This window comes from Lepus europaeus, unplaced genomic scaffold (assembly GCF_033115175.1).
Source record: "Lepus europaeus isolate LE1 unplaced genomic scaffold, mLepTim1.pri SCAFFOLD_32, whole genome shotgun sequence".
NCBI classification, from domain to species: domain Eukaryota; kingdom Metazoa; phylum Chordata; class Mammalia; order Lagomorpha; family Leporidae; genus Lepus; species Lepus europaeus.
In genome coordinates this window covers 5,129,776-5,144,064 of record NW_026909196.1, presented here as the reverse complement: position 1 = coordinate 5,144,064, position 14,289 = coordinate 5,129,776, and positions in this window count along the sequence as shown.

The following is a 14,289-nucleotide window of genomic DNA, read 5'->3' as shown; positions in this document are numbered from 1 at the left end:
CATAGTGTAACAAGAAAAAACACCACAGTGAAGAAACCAAATATCTCCAACATGCCAAACAACAAATGCAAAAACCAAGCTAACAAGAACAAGGAAGACACTACGACGCCCCCAAATGAAAAAGACACCCCAATTCAAGATTATGAAGATGATGAGATAGAAGAAATGCAAGAAGCGGATCTCAAAAAACTGATAAGAACATTAAGAAGTTCTCAAAAACAAATTCTTGAACTACACAAATCCTTAATGGACAAGATAGAAAATCTCTCTCGTGAAAGTGAAATATTAAGGAGGAATCAAAATGAAATGAAACAACTAGTGGATCAAGAAACTCTGATAGTGACTAGAAATCATAATGAAATGAAGAATTCAATAGATCAAATGACAAACACATTAGAGAGCCTTAAAAACAGAATGCGCGAAGCAGAAGAGAGAATATCAGACTTAGAAGACAGAGAACAGGAAAGGAAACAGGCAAACCAAAGAAAAGAAGAAGAAATTAGAAATCTAAAAAATATTGTCGGGAATCTACAGGATACTATTAAAAAACCCAACATTCGGGTTCTAGGAGTTCCTGAAGGCATGGAGAGGGAGAAAGGATTAGAAGGCATTTCCAGTGACATACTAGCAGAAAATTTCCCAGGTTTGGAGAAGGACAGAGGCATCTTAGTACAGGAAGCTTATAGAACCCCTAATAAACATGACCAAAAGAGATCCTCACCACGACATGTTGTAATCAAACTCACCACAGTGAAACATAAAGAAAAGATCCTAAAATGTGCAAGAGAGAAACGTCTGATTACTCTTAGAGGATCTCCAATTAGACTCACAGCAGACTTCTCATCAGAAACCCTACAAGCTAGAAGGGAATGGCGAGACATAGCCCAGGTACTAAGAGAGAAAAACTGCCAGCCCAGAATACTATATCCTGCAAAGCTCTCATTTGTGAATGGAGGTGAAATTAAGACTTTTCATAGCAAACAGAAACTGAAAGAATTTGTTGCCACTCATCCTGCCCTGCAAAAGATGCTTAAAGATGTGTTACACACAGAAAGACAGAAACATGGTCACCAATATGAAAGAAGGTAAAGGAAGGAAACCTCACAGCAAAAGATCACAGGAAGCTCAATTTCTCTTTGACATAGAATTAAACTCTGATGCTCTGTTAAAGCAATGTGTTAAAGTAATCTGTTATGTTCTCTTGATGTCTGTCAAATTCTAATTGTTCAAAAACAGCTGAATTTTTATTAAGAGCTATGGGTTATTTAAATATGTGCTCTTTTCAAAAATTTGAATCATCACCTTGTAACAATGATCAAATTTGGTCTATGTTATGTCATGATTTTAAGAAATCTTATTTCAACCAGATATTTTGGATTTTGAGCCTTCTTGGCGTTCTTGCCAGGCATTCAAAAAATCAAAGTTTCAAACAATCTGGTCTCTAAAATTTCCAGTAAATCCTGGACTTTGGTTTTTCCAGTTTGGGCCCAACTGAAAAAATCAAAGGACCTATGTCTCTCATCTTATAGAGACACCAACTAATCAGGCTATTTGGATTATATTAGAAGGACTGTCAAGATGTGATGTGGTACCAGAATTTAAGTTTCTATAATGGAAAATGCTATTAATACAAATGTTTGAGAATTAAAAAGTCTAATGATCTTGTGTTACTAGACATGATAGTTATCTTAATGAGAAAGCCCCAGAGGCCTAAAGGGTTAAATACTTGTAAAATCCTACAGGTGCTTTCAAAAATACTGTGAAGTAAGCAAGTGTCTTGGTTGATGAGTTTCTAATTTTAAACATGGCGACTTAAAGTCTTTTGTCATCCACAGTTATATATGATGTGCTGCTCATAAAACTAAAGCGTTGTTGGTTCTGTGTGTAGCTGTCCTCCTATAGGTTCCTATGGACTTTTTCCAGCCACTTTTATTGTATTCAGTACTTTGGGATGGCTCTGTAAACAGATGAAGCCAATAATGTATTCACAGTACCAACTGAGAGAAAATATGGTTAACTGAGGTTACTAAAAAGAAAAAGCAATTCAAATCAATTGGCAATCTACAAAAAGAGTTAAAGATTTTAAAAGCTATTATTAAAATTGCTATATTGGTCTATTATGCTATATTATATGTGTGTATATATTGTATGTCCTCATGGGAAAATTTTATTAAGAGTTTTATTTTAAATGGCTTATAGATAAGATTGTCCATAAATTTAAGCTGCTAAAATCAATCAAAGATACATTTTAATTTGTGGGACCTGAATCTGTGTATCATATGTTTTAGACTTGTTGGTAGAAAGAAACTAAAAACATTTTAGATGGTTGTGCTTAAGTTTACTGGCTAAACAAACTACACCATGTTAGATATTGAAGAGGTGTTTTCAAATACATGATTCTTAAAATTTATAGAAGGCATTGGACCTTCTGGTAAATGTTTTCTTAAGTTGTTATCTAATGGTTGAAACGGTTTGCTAAGTATTCATGTGATATTGCTATTGTCAGCAAGCGATCTAGGACTTGCTCCCTCATTTCTCTATTCTAAGCCCAACTTGTTCTTTCATTTCTCTATTCTCTTCAAGGTAGGAAACTAATTCTATTATGAAGGAATCTGTAGGATGCACAATTTAATCTTTAGACCTTATAAAAGAGATGGCTAACATTTTTCTGTAATAGCATAGCCAAAATAAGAACTTAAATAATAATCTCATAGCTAGATTCACTTCACCATCAGCGAAGTATACAGTAAGTAGAAAAAACATCCCTTTCAGACCAAAGGGAAAGAAAGTGTTAAAGTGAGAATATAATTTTCCTCATGGGCATTGTCTACCTTAGAAAAACTACTACAGAACATGCCTGTGACTATAGACTTGTAGTTCAGGCCACCGAAGATTAGAGATGGGACTTGGGCACTCCCTTGACTTGCATCCTCTGGTCTGCTTTAACACAAACCAGGAGGAAAAGAAAGCTAGGCATCAGAAGCAATGGGTGGCAGGCCTATTACTGGCTGATCTGTACAGTGATCTGCCCTCAAGGAGACCCAACAGGCCAGTCCACTGCAGTGGCTTTCAATGTGGTAAGCCTGGGCTTCAGCAGAAGTCAGCTTGTGAAGAGCCCTGGCAGCTCTGCCAAGAGTTGGATCACTGGAAATGGACCTTCCCTGGAGTCGAAGGATGCCCAGGTCAGAGCCACAGATCTTATTGGCTCTAAGCTGAAAAGCCCTTCACTCAGCCCAACTTCCAAAGCAACCACTGCAGCTGAGGGGATGGTCAAGTGGGGTCAGCAACATTGCAGGCAGAACTGTAAATTTCTTGTTAGTGATGCCACCTGCCTTTACCTGGCCAGCTCTCCTCCCAGGCCAGCCAAGTCATGAAAGTCAACAGAGTGCCTTCCCCTAGGAGGTTCACACCTCCCTTAGGATATACCCCATGTGAAGAGATAGATAGGTCTGGGCCTCTGAATTTACAAGGCCTAAAGCCCACCAGATTATTATCAAGCCCCTTCTATCAGGTTCTATTTGCCTCCCAATCAGAAAAATTACTTGTAGCTTAGACAGCACCTTTCTTAGCTCCTCTAATAATGACTCTGTCCTTTGTTCTAGGCCCTGTCTAGTGCACTTGGGCCTCATTCCTTTGTAATCATAACCTCTACTCTACCACCAATGACTCTACTCCCAACCTGTGTGTACTGATGGTCGTCTTCACCAATTAATGCTGTATAATTGTTCAAACCTGGTAAATGCCACTCTTAGGATCATTGGTTACTATCCTCACTCTGTCTTGTATGACCTTGTCTAAATATGATCAGAGTCGGCAAACTTGGAAGGCTTCCATAGCCTAGGATGGTTACTGGCGCCATAAACTAGAGTGTCAATTTGTTGGGTCAACAACAGGAGCCACTGTGCACTTGCTCCTCATGTGGGATCTCTGTCCTTAATGTGCTGTACATTGTGATTTAATGCTATAATTAGTACTCAAACAGTATGTTTCACTTTGTGTTTCTATGTGGGTGCAACTGTTGAAATCTTTATACTAAATTGATCTTCTGTATATAAAGAGAATTGAAAATGAATCTTGATGCAAATGGAAGGGGAGAGGGAGAGGGAGAGGGGAGGGTTGCGGGTGGGAGGGAAGTTATGGGAGGGGGAAGCCATTGTAATACATAAGCTGTACACTGGAAGTTTATATTCATTAAATAAAAGCTAAAAAAAAAGGACATTGCTTTACTCCAAAACCATTTTTACTGTGATTTTCTCGGTCCATTGCATACGAATTCCACACCAGTTTGTCCAGATATAACTGGATGAAAACAGAAATATCCGGTTGTGTTTTGGCTAACTCAATCCGAAATATTGTGAAAGCCTCTGTGTTTGTGTTTTCTGGATATTATCGATGGACTTTATTGTTTTGAATGTTTTTATCAGGGAACATTTAATTTTGTGCTCGGAAACACTGATTGGTTCCACAAGAAGGCAACAGCACTACACATTCGTATTTTCTAGGAAGAAAGCTAGAGGAACTGAGACAAACATGATATTTTTGTTTGTATCGATGACATTTTATGCACTGTCCTAATGAAAAGACTTTGCTTTTCTCCAAAACCATTCTTACTCTTATTTTCTCGGGCCATTGCATACGAATTCCACAGCAGTTTGTCCAGATATGACTGGATGAACCCGGAAATATCCGGTTTTCTTTTGGCTAACTCAATCCCAGATAATTCTAGAGCCTCTGTGTTTGTCTTTTCTGGATATTATCAACAGACTTTATTGTTTTGAATATTTGTTATTGGGGAACATTTAATTTTGGGCTTGGATACAGTAATTTTGTACCGTAGAAACACTAATTGCTTCCACATGGAGACACCAGCTCTACACATTCGTATTTTCAAGTGAGAAAAGTAGAGGAACTGCGACAAACAAGGATGATATTTCTGTTTGTACAGATGACATTTTATGCACTTGCCTAATGAAAAGTCTTTGCTTTTCTCCAAAACCATTTTTATTCTGATTTCCTCGGTCCATTGCATACGAATTCCACACCACTTTGTCCGGATATGACTGCATGAAATGGGAAATATCCGGTTGTGTTTTGCCTAAATCAATCCCAGATATTGCTACAGCCTCTGTGTTTGTGTTTTCTGGAAATTATCAATGCACTTTATTGTTTTGAATGTTTTTTATCAGGGAACATTTACTTTTGTGCTTGGAAACACTAATTGGTTCCACATGGAGACACCAGCTCTACACATCCCTATTTTCCAGTGAGAAAACTAGAGGAACTGCGACAAACAAACATGATATTTCGGTTTGTATAGATGACATTTTATGCACTTGCCTAACGAAAAGACCTTGCTTTTCTCCAAAACCATTTTTACTCTGTTTGTCTCGGTGCATTACATACGAATTCCACACCAGTTTGTCAGCATATGACTGGATGAAACCATAAATATCCGGTTTTGTTTTGGCTAACTCAATCCCAGATATTGCTACAGATTCTGTGTTTGTGTTTTCTCTATATTATAGATAGACTTTATTGTTTTGAATGATTTTATCAGGGAACATTTAATTTTGTACCGTTGAAACACTAATTGTTTCATCAAGGGGACTCCAGCTCTACACATTCGTATTATCTAGGGAGAATACTATACGAACTGCGACAAACAAACATGATATTTCTGTTTGTATCGATGACATCTTATGCATTTGCCTAAGGAAAAGACTTTGCTTTTCTCCAAAACCATTTTTACTCTGATTTTCTCAGTCCATTACATACGAATTCCACACAAGTTTGTCCGGATATGACTGGATGAAAAGAGAAATATCCGGTTGTGTTTTGACTAACTCAATCCTAAATATTGATACAGCTCCTGTGTTTTTGTTTTCTGGATATTATGAACGGACTTTATTGTTTTGAATGTTTTTTATCAGGGAACATTTAATTTTGGGCTAGGAATCACTGATTGGTTCCACATGGAGACACCAGCTCTACATATTCGTATTTTCTAGGGAGAAAGCTAGAGGAACTGCGACGAACAAACATGAAATTTCTGTTTGTATAGATGACATGTTATCTACTTGCCTAAAGAAAAGACTTTGCTTTTCTCCAAAACCAATTTTACTGTGATTTTTGCAGTCCATTGCATACGAATTCCACACCACTTTTTCCGGATATGACTGTATGAAAACGGTAATATGTGGTATTGTTTTGATTTCAATCCCAGATATTGCTACAGCCTCTGTGTTTGGGTTTTCTGGGTGTTATCAATGGACGTTATTGTTTTCAATGTTTTTTTATTGGGGAACATTTAATTTTGAGCTTAGATACACTAATTGGTTCCACATGCAGACACCAGCTCTACACATTCGTATTTTCTAGGGAGAAATCTATAGGAACTGCGAAAAACAAACATGATATTTCGGTTTGTATCGATGACATTTTAAGAACTTGCCTAACAAAAGAATTTGCTTTTCTCCAAAAGCATCTATACTGTGGTTTTCTCGGTTCATTGCATATGAATTCCACACCAGTTTGTCCGCATATGACTGGATAAAACCAGAAATATCAGGTTGTGTTTTAGTTTACTCAATCCGAATGTTGTCAAAGCCTCTGTGTTTGTGTATTCCTGATACTATCCACCGACTTTACTATTTTGAATGTTTTTTATCAGGGAACATTTAATTTTGGGCTTCTAATCATTAATTGTTTCCACATGGAGACCCCAGCTCTACACATTCGTATTTTCCAGGGAGAAAGCTAGACTAACTGTGGCAAACAAACATGATATTTCTGTTTGTATCAATGACATTTTATGCACTTGCCTAGCGAAAAGACTTTGCTTTTCTCCAAAACCATTTTTACTGTGATTTTGTCATTCCTTTGCATACGAATTCCACACCTGTTTATCCGGATATGACTGGATGAATCCGGAAATATACCATGTTGTTTTCGCTAACTCAATCCCAGATATTGCTACAACCTCTGAGTTTGTGTTTTCTGGATATTATAAATGGACTTTATTGTTTTGAATGTTTTTATCAGGGAATATTCAATTTTGTACCACTGGAATACTAATTGGTTCATCATGGGGACACCAGTTCCACTCATTATTATTTTCTAGGGAGAAAACTAGAGGAACTGCGGCAAACAAACATGATATTTCTGTGTGTATCGATGACATTTTATGCACTTGCCTAACAAAAGACTTGCTTTTCTCCAAACCATTTTTACTCTGATTTTCTCGGCCATTGCATACGAATTCTACACAACTTTGTCCGGTTATGACTGGATGAAAACAAAAATATCCGGTTGTGTTTTGGTTAACTCAATGCGAAATATTGTGAAATCTTCTGTGCTTGTGTTTTCTGGATATTATCGATGGACTTTATTTATTTGAATGTTTTTATCAGGGAACATTTAATTTTGTACCATTAAAACACTAATGGGTTCATCAAGGTGACGCCAGCTCTACACATTCATATTTTCTAGGGAGAAAGCTAGGGGAACTGCAGCAAACAAACATGATATTTCTGTTTGTATAGATGATATTTTATGCACTTTCCTAATGAAAAGACTTTGCTTTTTTCTAAAACCATTTTTACTGTGATTTTCTCGGTCCATTGCATAGGAATTCCACCACATTTTGTCCGGATATAACTGGATGAAACCGGAAATATCTGGTTGTGTTTTGGCTAACTCAATCTCAGATATTGCTATAGCCTCTGTGTATGTGTATTCCTGATATTATCCACTGACTTTTTTGTTTTGAATGTTTTTTTCAGGGAACATTTAATTTTAGGTGTCTAATCATTAATTGGTTCCACATGGAGACACCAGCGCTACTCATTCGTATTTTGTAGGTAGAAAGCTAGAGGAACTATGGCAAACCAACATGATGTTTCTGTTTGTATAGATGATATTTTATGCACTTGCCTAACGAAAAGACTTTGCTTTACTCCAAAACCATTTTTACTGTGATTTTCTCGGTCCATTGCATACGAATTCCACACCACTTTGTCTGGATATGACTGGATGAAACCGGAAATATCCCATTTTGTTTTCGCTAACTCAATCCCAGATATTGCTATGGCGTCTGTATTTGTGTTTTCTGGATAGTATCAACGGACTTTATTGTTTGGAATGTTTTTTATCTGGGAAGATTTTATTTTGAGCATGCAAAAAACTAATTATTTCCACATGGAGACACCAGGTCTACACATTCGCATTTTCTAGGGAGAAAGCTAGAGGAACTGCGACAAACAAGCATCATATTTCTGTTTGTATCGATGACATTTTATGCACTTGCCTAACGAAAAGACTTTGCTTTTCTCCAAAACCATTTTTATTGTTATTTTCTCGGTACGTTGTATACGAATTTCACACCACTTTTTCTGGATATGACTGCATGAAACCAGAAATATCTGGTTGTGTTTTGGCTAACTCAATTCCAAAAATTGCAACAGCCTCTATGATTGTGTATTCCTCATATTATCCATGGACTTTATTGTTTTGAAGTTTTTTTTATCAGGGAACATTTAATTTTGTGCTTGGAAACTCTAATTGGTTCCACGTGCAGACACCAGCTCTACACATTCATATTTTCTAGGGAGAAAGCTAGAGGAACTGCAGCAAACAAACATGATATTTCTGTTTGTATAGATGACATTTTATGCACTTGCCTAACGAAAAGACTTTGCTTTTCTCCAAAACCATTTTTACTGTGATTTTCTCGGTCCATTGCATACGAATTCCACACCACCTTGTATGATATGACTGGATGAAACCAGAAATATTGGTTGTGTTTTGGCTAACTCAATCCCAGATATTGCTACAGCCTCTGTGTTTGTGTATACCTGATATTATCCACGGACTTTATTGTTTTCAATGTGTTTTATCAGGGAACATTTAATTTTGTGATGGCAATCACTATTTCATTCCACAAGTAGAAACCAGCTCTACACATTCCGATTTTCTAGGGAGAAAGCTAGAGGAAGTGCGGCAAACAAACATGAAATTTCTATTTGTATAGATGATATTTTATGCACTTGCCTAACGAAAAGACTTTGCTTTTCACCAAATTCATTTTTACCGTGATTTTCTCAGTACATTGCATACGAATTCCACCAAACTTTATCCGGATATGGCTGCATGTAACCAGAAATATCCTGTTGTGTTTTGGCTTATTGTATCCCAGATATTGCTACAGCTTCTGCGTTTCTGTTTTCTGATATTATCGACGGAGTTTATTTTTTTGAATGCTGTTATCAGGGAACATTTAATTTTGTACCGTAGAAACACTAATTGGTCCCACAAGGAGACATCAACTCTACACATTGTATTTTCTTGGGAGAAAGCTAGAGGAACTGCGGCAAACAAACATGATATTGCTGTTTTTATCGAGGACATTTTATGCACTGGCCAAAGGAAAATACATTGCTTTTCTCCAAAACCTTTCTTACTGTGATTTTCTCGGTCCATTGCATCCGAATTCGACACCAATTTGACCGGATATGCCTGGATGAAAACAGAAATATCCGGTTCTCTTTTGGCTAACTCAATCCCAGATATGGCTACAGCCTCTGTGTTTGTGTTTTCTGGATATTATCAGCAGACTTTATTGTTTTGAATATTTTTATCAGGGAACATTTAATTTTGTACCGTAGAAACACCAATTGGTTCCACATGGAAACACCAGTCTACACATTCGTATTTTCTAGGGAGAAAGCTAGAGGAACTGCAACAAACAAACATGATATTTCTGTTTGAATAGATGACATTTTATACACTTGCCTAACAAAAAGACTTTCATTTTCTCCAAAATCATTTTTACTGTGTTTTTCTCAGTCCATTACATACAAATTCCACACCACTTGGTCCAGATATGACTGGATGTAACCAGAAATATCCGGTTGTGTTTTGGCTAACTCAATCCCAGGTATTATGAAAGCCTCTTGTGTTTGTGTTTTCTGGATATTATTGATGGACCTTATTGTTTTGAATGTATTTATTAGGGAGCATTTAATTTTGTACCATAGAAACTCTAAGTGTTTCAACTTGGAGACACCAGCTCTACACATTCGTATTTTCTATGGAGAAAGCTAGAGGAAATGAAGCAAACAAACATGATATTTCTGTTTGTATAGATGACATTTTATGCACTGGGCATAGGAAAGAACTTTGCTTTTCTCCAAAACCATATTTCTTGTGATTTTCTGGGTCAATTACATACGAATTCCACCCCACTTTGTCGGAATATGACTGGATGGAACCAGAAGTTTCCTGTTGTGTTGTGACTTACCATATCCCAGATATTGCTACAGCCTCAGTGTCTGAGTTTTCTGGATATTATCTATGGACTTTATTGTTTTGAATATTTTTATCAGGGGACATTTAATTTTGCACTGGAAAACACTAATTCGTTCCACATGGAGACACCAGCTCTACACATTCGTATTTTCTAGGGAGAAAGTGACAGGAACTGCGGCAAACAAACACGATATTTCTGTTTGTGTTGATGACATTTTATGCACTTGCCTAACGAAAAGACTTTGCTTTTCTCCAAAACCATTTTTACTGTGATTTTCTTGGTCTATTGCACACGAATTCCACACCAGTTTGTCCAGATATGACTGGATGAAACCAGAAATATCCGGTTGTGTTTTGGCTAACTCAATCCCAGATTTTGCTACAGCCTCTGCATTTGTATTTTCTGGAGATTATCGATGGACGTTTTGTTTTGGATGTTTTTATCAGGGAACATTTAATTTTATGCTGGGAAACACTAATTGGTTCCACATGGAGACTTCAGTCTACGCATTCATATTTTCTAGGGAGAAAGCTAGATGAACTGTGACAAACAAACATGATATTTCTGTTTCTATAGATCACATTTTATGCAGTTGCCTAACAAAAAGACTTTGCTTTTCTACAAAACCGTTTTACTGTGATTTTCTCGGTCCATTGCATACGAATTACAGACCAGTTTGTCCGGATATGACTGGATGAAACAAGAAATACCCGGTTGTATTTCGGCTAATCAGTAGAAATATTCTGAAATCCTCTGTGTTTGTGTATTCCTGATATTATCAACGGACTTTATTGTTTTCAATGTTTTTTATCAGGGAACATTTTATTTTGAGCTTGGATACAGTATTTGGATCCACATGGAGACACCAGCTCTACACATTCGTATTTTCTAGGGAGAAATCTAGAGGAACTGCGACAAACAAACATGATATTTCTGTTTGTATAGATGACATTTTATGTACTTGCCTAACGAAAACACTTTGCTTTTCTCCAAAACCATTTTTACTCTAATTTTCTCGGTCCATTGCATACGAATTCCAGACCAGTTTGTCCGGATATGACTGGATGCAATCAATAATATACGGTTGTGTTTTGGCTAACTCAATCTGAAATATTGCTACAGCCTCTGTGTTTGTGTTTTCCAGATATTATCAACGGACTTTATTGTTTTGAATGTTTTTAGCAGGAAACATTTATTTTTCTGCCGTAGAAACACTAATGGGTTCCACATGGAGACACCAGCTCTACACATTCGTATTTTCTAGGGAGAAATCTAGAAGAACTTGGACAAACAAACATGAGATTTCTGTTTGTATAGATGACATTTTATGCACTTGCCTAACGAAAAGACTTTGCTTTTCTCCAAAACCATTTTTACTGTGATTTTCTTGGTCCATTGCATAGGAATTCAACACCACTTTGTCCTGATATGACTGGATGAATCCAGAAATATCCGGCTGTGTTTTGTCTAACTCATTTCGAAATATTGTGAAAGCCTCTGTGTTTGTGTTTTCTGGATATTATCGATGGAGTTTATTGTTTTGAATGTTTTTATCAGGGAACATTTATTTTTCTACCGTAGAAACACTAATTGTTTCATCATGGGGACACAAGCTCTACACATTCGTATTTTCTAGGGAGAAAGCCTGAGGAATGCGACAAACAAACATGATATTTCTGTTTGTATAGATGACATTTTATGCACTGGCCTAACGAAAAGACTTTACTTTTCTCCAAAAGCATGTTTACTGTGATTTTCTCGGTCTATTACATATGTATTCCACACCATATTTTTCCGAATATGACTGGATGAAACCACAAATATCCGGTTGTGTTTTTCCTAACTCAATCCCAGATATTGCTACAGGCTCTTTGTTCCTGTTTTCCGGATATTATCAACAGGATTTATCGTTTTGAATGTTTTCTGTCGGGGAACATTTAATTTTGTGCTTGGAAACACTAACTGATTCCACATGGAGACACTAGCTCTACACTTTCATATTTTCCAGGGAGAAACCTAGAGGAACTGTGGCAAACAAACATGATAATTCTGTTTGTATAGATGACATTTTATGCAGTTGCCTAACAAAAAGAGTTTGCTTTTCTCCAAAACCATTTTTACTGTGAATTTCTCGGTCCATTTCATATGAATTCCACAGCAGTTTGTCCGGATATAACTCGATGAAACTGGAAATATGCAGTTTTGTTTTGGCTAACTCAATCTCAGATATTTCTGAGCCTATGTGTTTGTGTATTCCTAATATATCTATGGAATTTATTGTTTTGAATGTTTTTTTTGGGGAACATTTAATTTTGTGCTTGGAAACAGTAATTGTTTCCACATGGAGAAACCAGCTCTACACATTCATATTTTCTAGGGAGAAAGCCAGAGGAACTGTGACAAACAAACATGATATTTCTGTTTGTATAGATGACATTTTATGAACTTGCCAAAGCAAAAGCCTTTGCTTTTCTCCAAAACCACTTTTACTGTGATTTTCTCAGTCCATTGCATTCAAACTCCACACAATTTTTCCGGATATGAATGGATGAAACTGGAAATATCCGGTTTCGTTTGGCTAACTCAATCCGAAATATTGTGAAAGACTCTGTGTTTGTGTTTTCTGGTTATTATCGATTTACTTTATTGTTTTGAATGTTTTTATGAGGGAACATTTATTTTCTACTGTATCAACATTAAATGGTTCCACATGGAGACACCAGCTCTACACATTCGTATTTTCTTGGGAGAAAGCTAGAGGAACTGCGACAACCAAACATGATATTTCTGTTAGTTTTGATGACATTTTATGCACTTTCCTAACAAAATGTCTTTGCTTTTCTCCAAAACCATTTTTACTGTGATTTTCTCGGTCCATTGCATACGATTTCAACAACACTTTGTCTTGATATGACTGGATGATCCAAGAAATATCCGGTTGTGTTTTAGCTAACTCAATCCCAGATATTGCTACAGCTTCTCTGTTTGTGTTTTACGCATATTATCGATGGACTTTATTGTTTTGAATGATTTTATCATTGACCATTTAATTTTGTACCTCAGAAACACTAATTGGTTCCACATGGAGACACCAGCTCTACACATTCGTATTTTCTAGGGAGAAATCTAGAGGAACTGAGGCAAACAAACATGATATTTCTATTTGTATAGATCACATTTTATGCACTTGCCTAATGAAAACACTTGTCTTTTCTCCAAAAACATTTTTTCTGTGATTTTCTTGGACCATTGCATAAAAATTCCACACTACTTTGTCTGTATATGACAGAATGAAACCAGATATATCCGGTTCTCTTTTGGCTAACTATATCCCAGATATTGCTACAGTCTCAGTGTTCGTTTTTCTCAATATTATCAACAGACTTTATTGTTTTGAATGTTTTTATCAGGGAACATTTAATTTTGTACTGTAGAAACACTAATTTGTTCCACAAGGAGACACCAGCCATGCACATTCATATTTTCTAGGGAGAAAGCTAGAGGAACTGCGGCAAACGAACATGATATTTCTGTTTGTATAGATGACATTTTATGCACTTGCCAACGAAAAACTTTGCTTTTCTCCAAAACCATTTGTACTGTGATTTTCTCGGTCCATTGCCTACAAATTCTACCCCACTTTGTCCTGATATGACTGGATGAATCCAGAAATATCCGGTTGTGTTTTGGCTAACTCCATCTGAAATGTTGCTACAGCCTCTGTGTTTGTGTTTTCCGGATATTATCAACGGACTTTATTGTTTTGAATGTTTTTAGCAGGGAACATTTAATTTTCTACCTTAGAAACAATAATTGGTTCCACATGGAGACACCAGCTCTACACCTTCGTATTTTCTAGGGAGAAAGCTAGAGGAACTGCTACAAACAAACATGATATTTCTGTTTGTATAGATGACATTTTATGCACTTGCCTAACAAAAAGACTTTGCTTTTCTCCAAAACCATTTTTACTCTGATTTTCT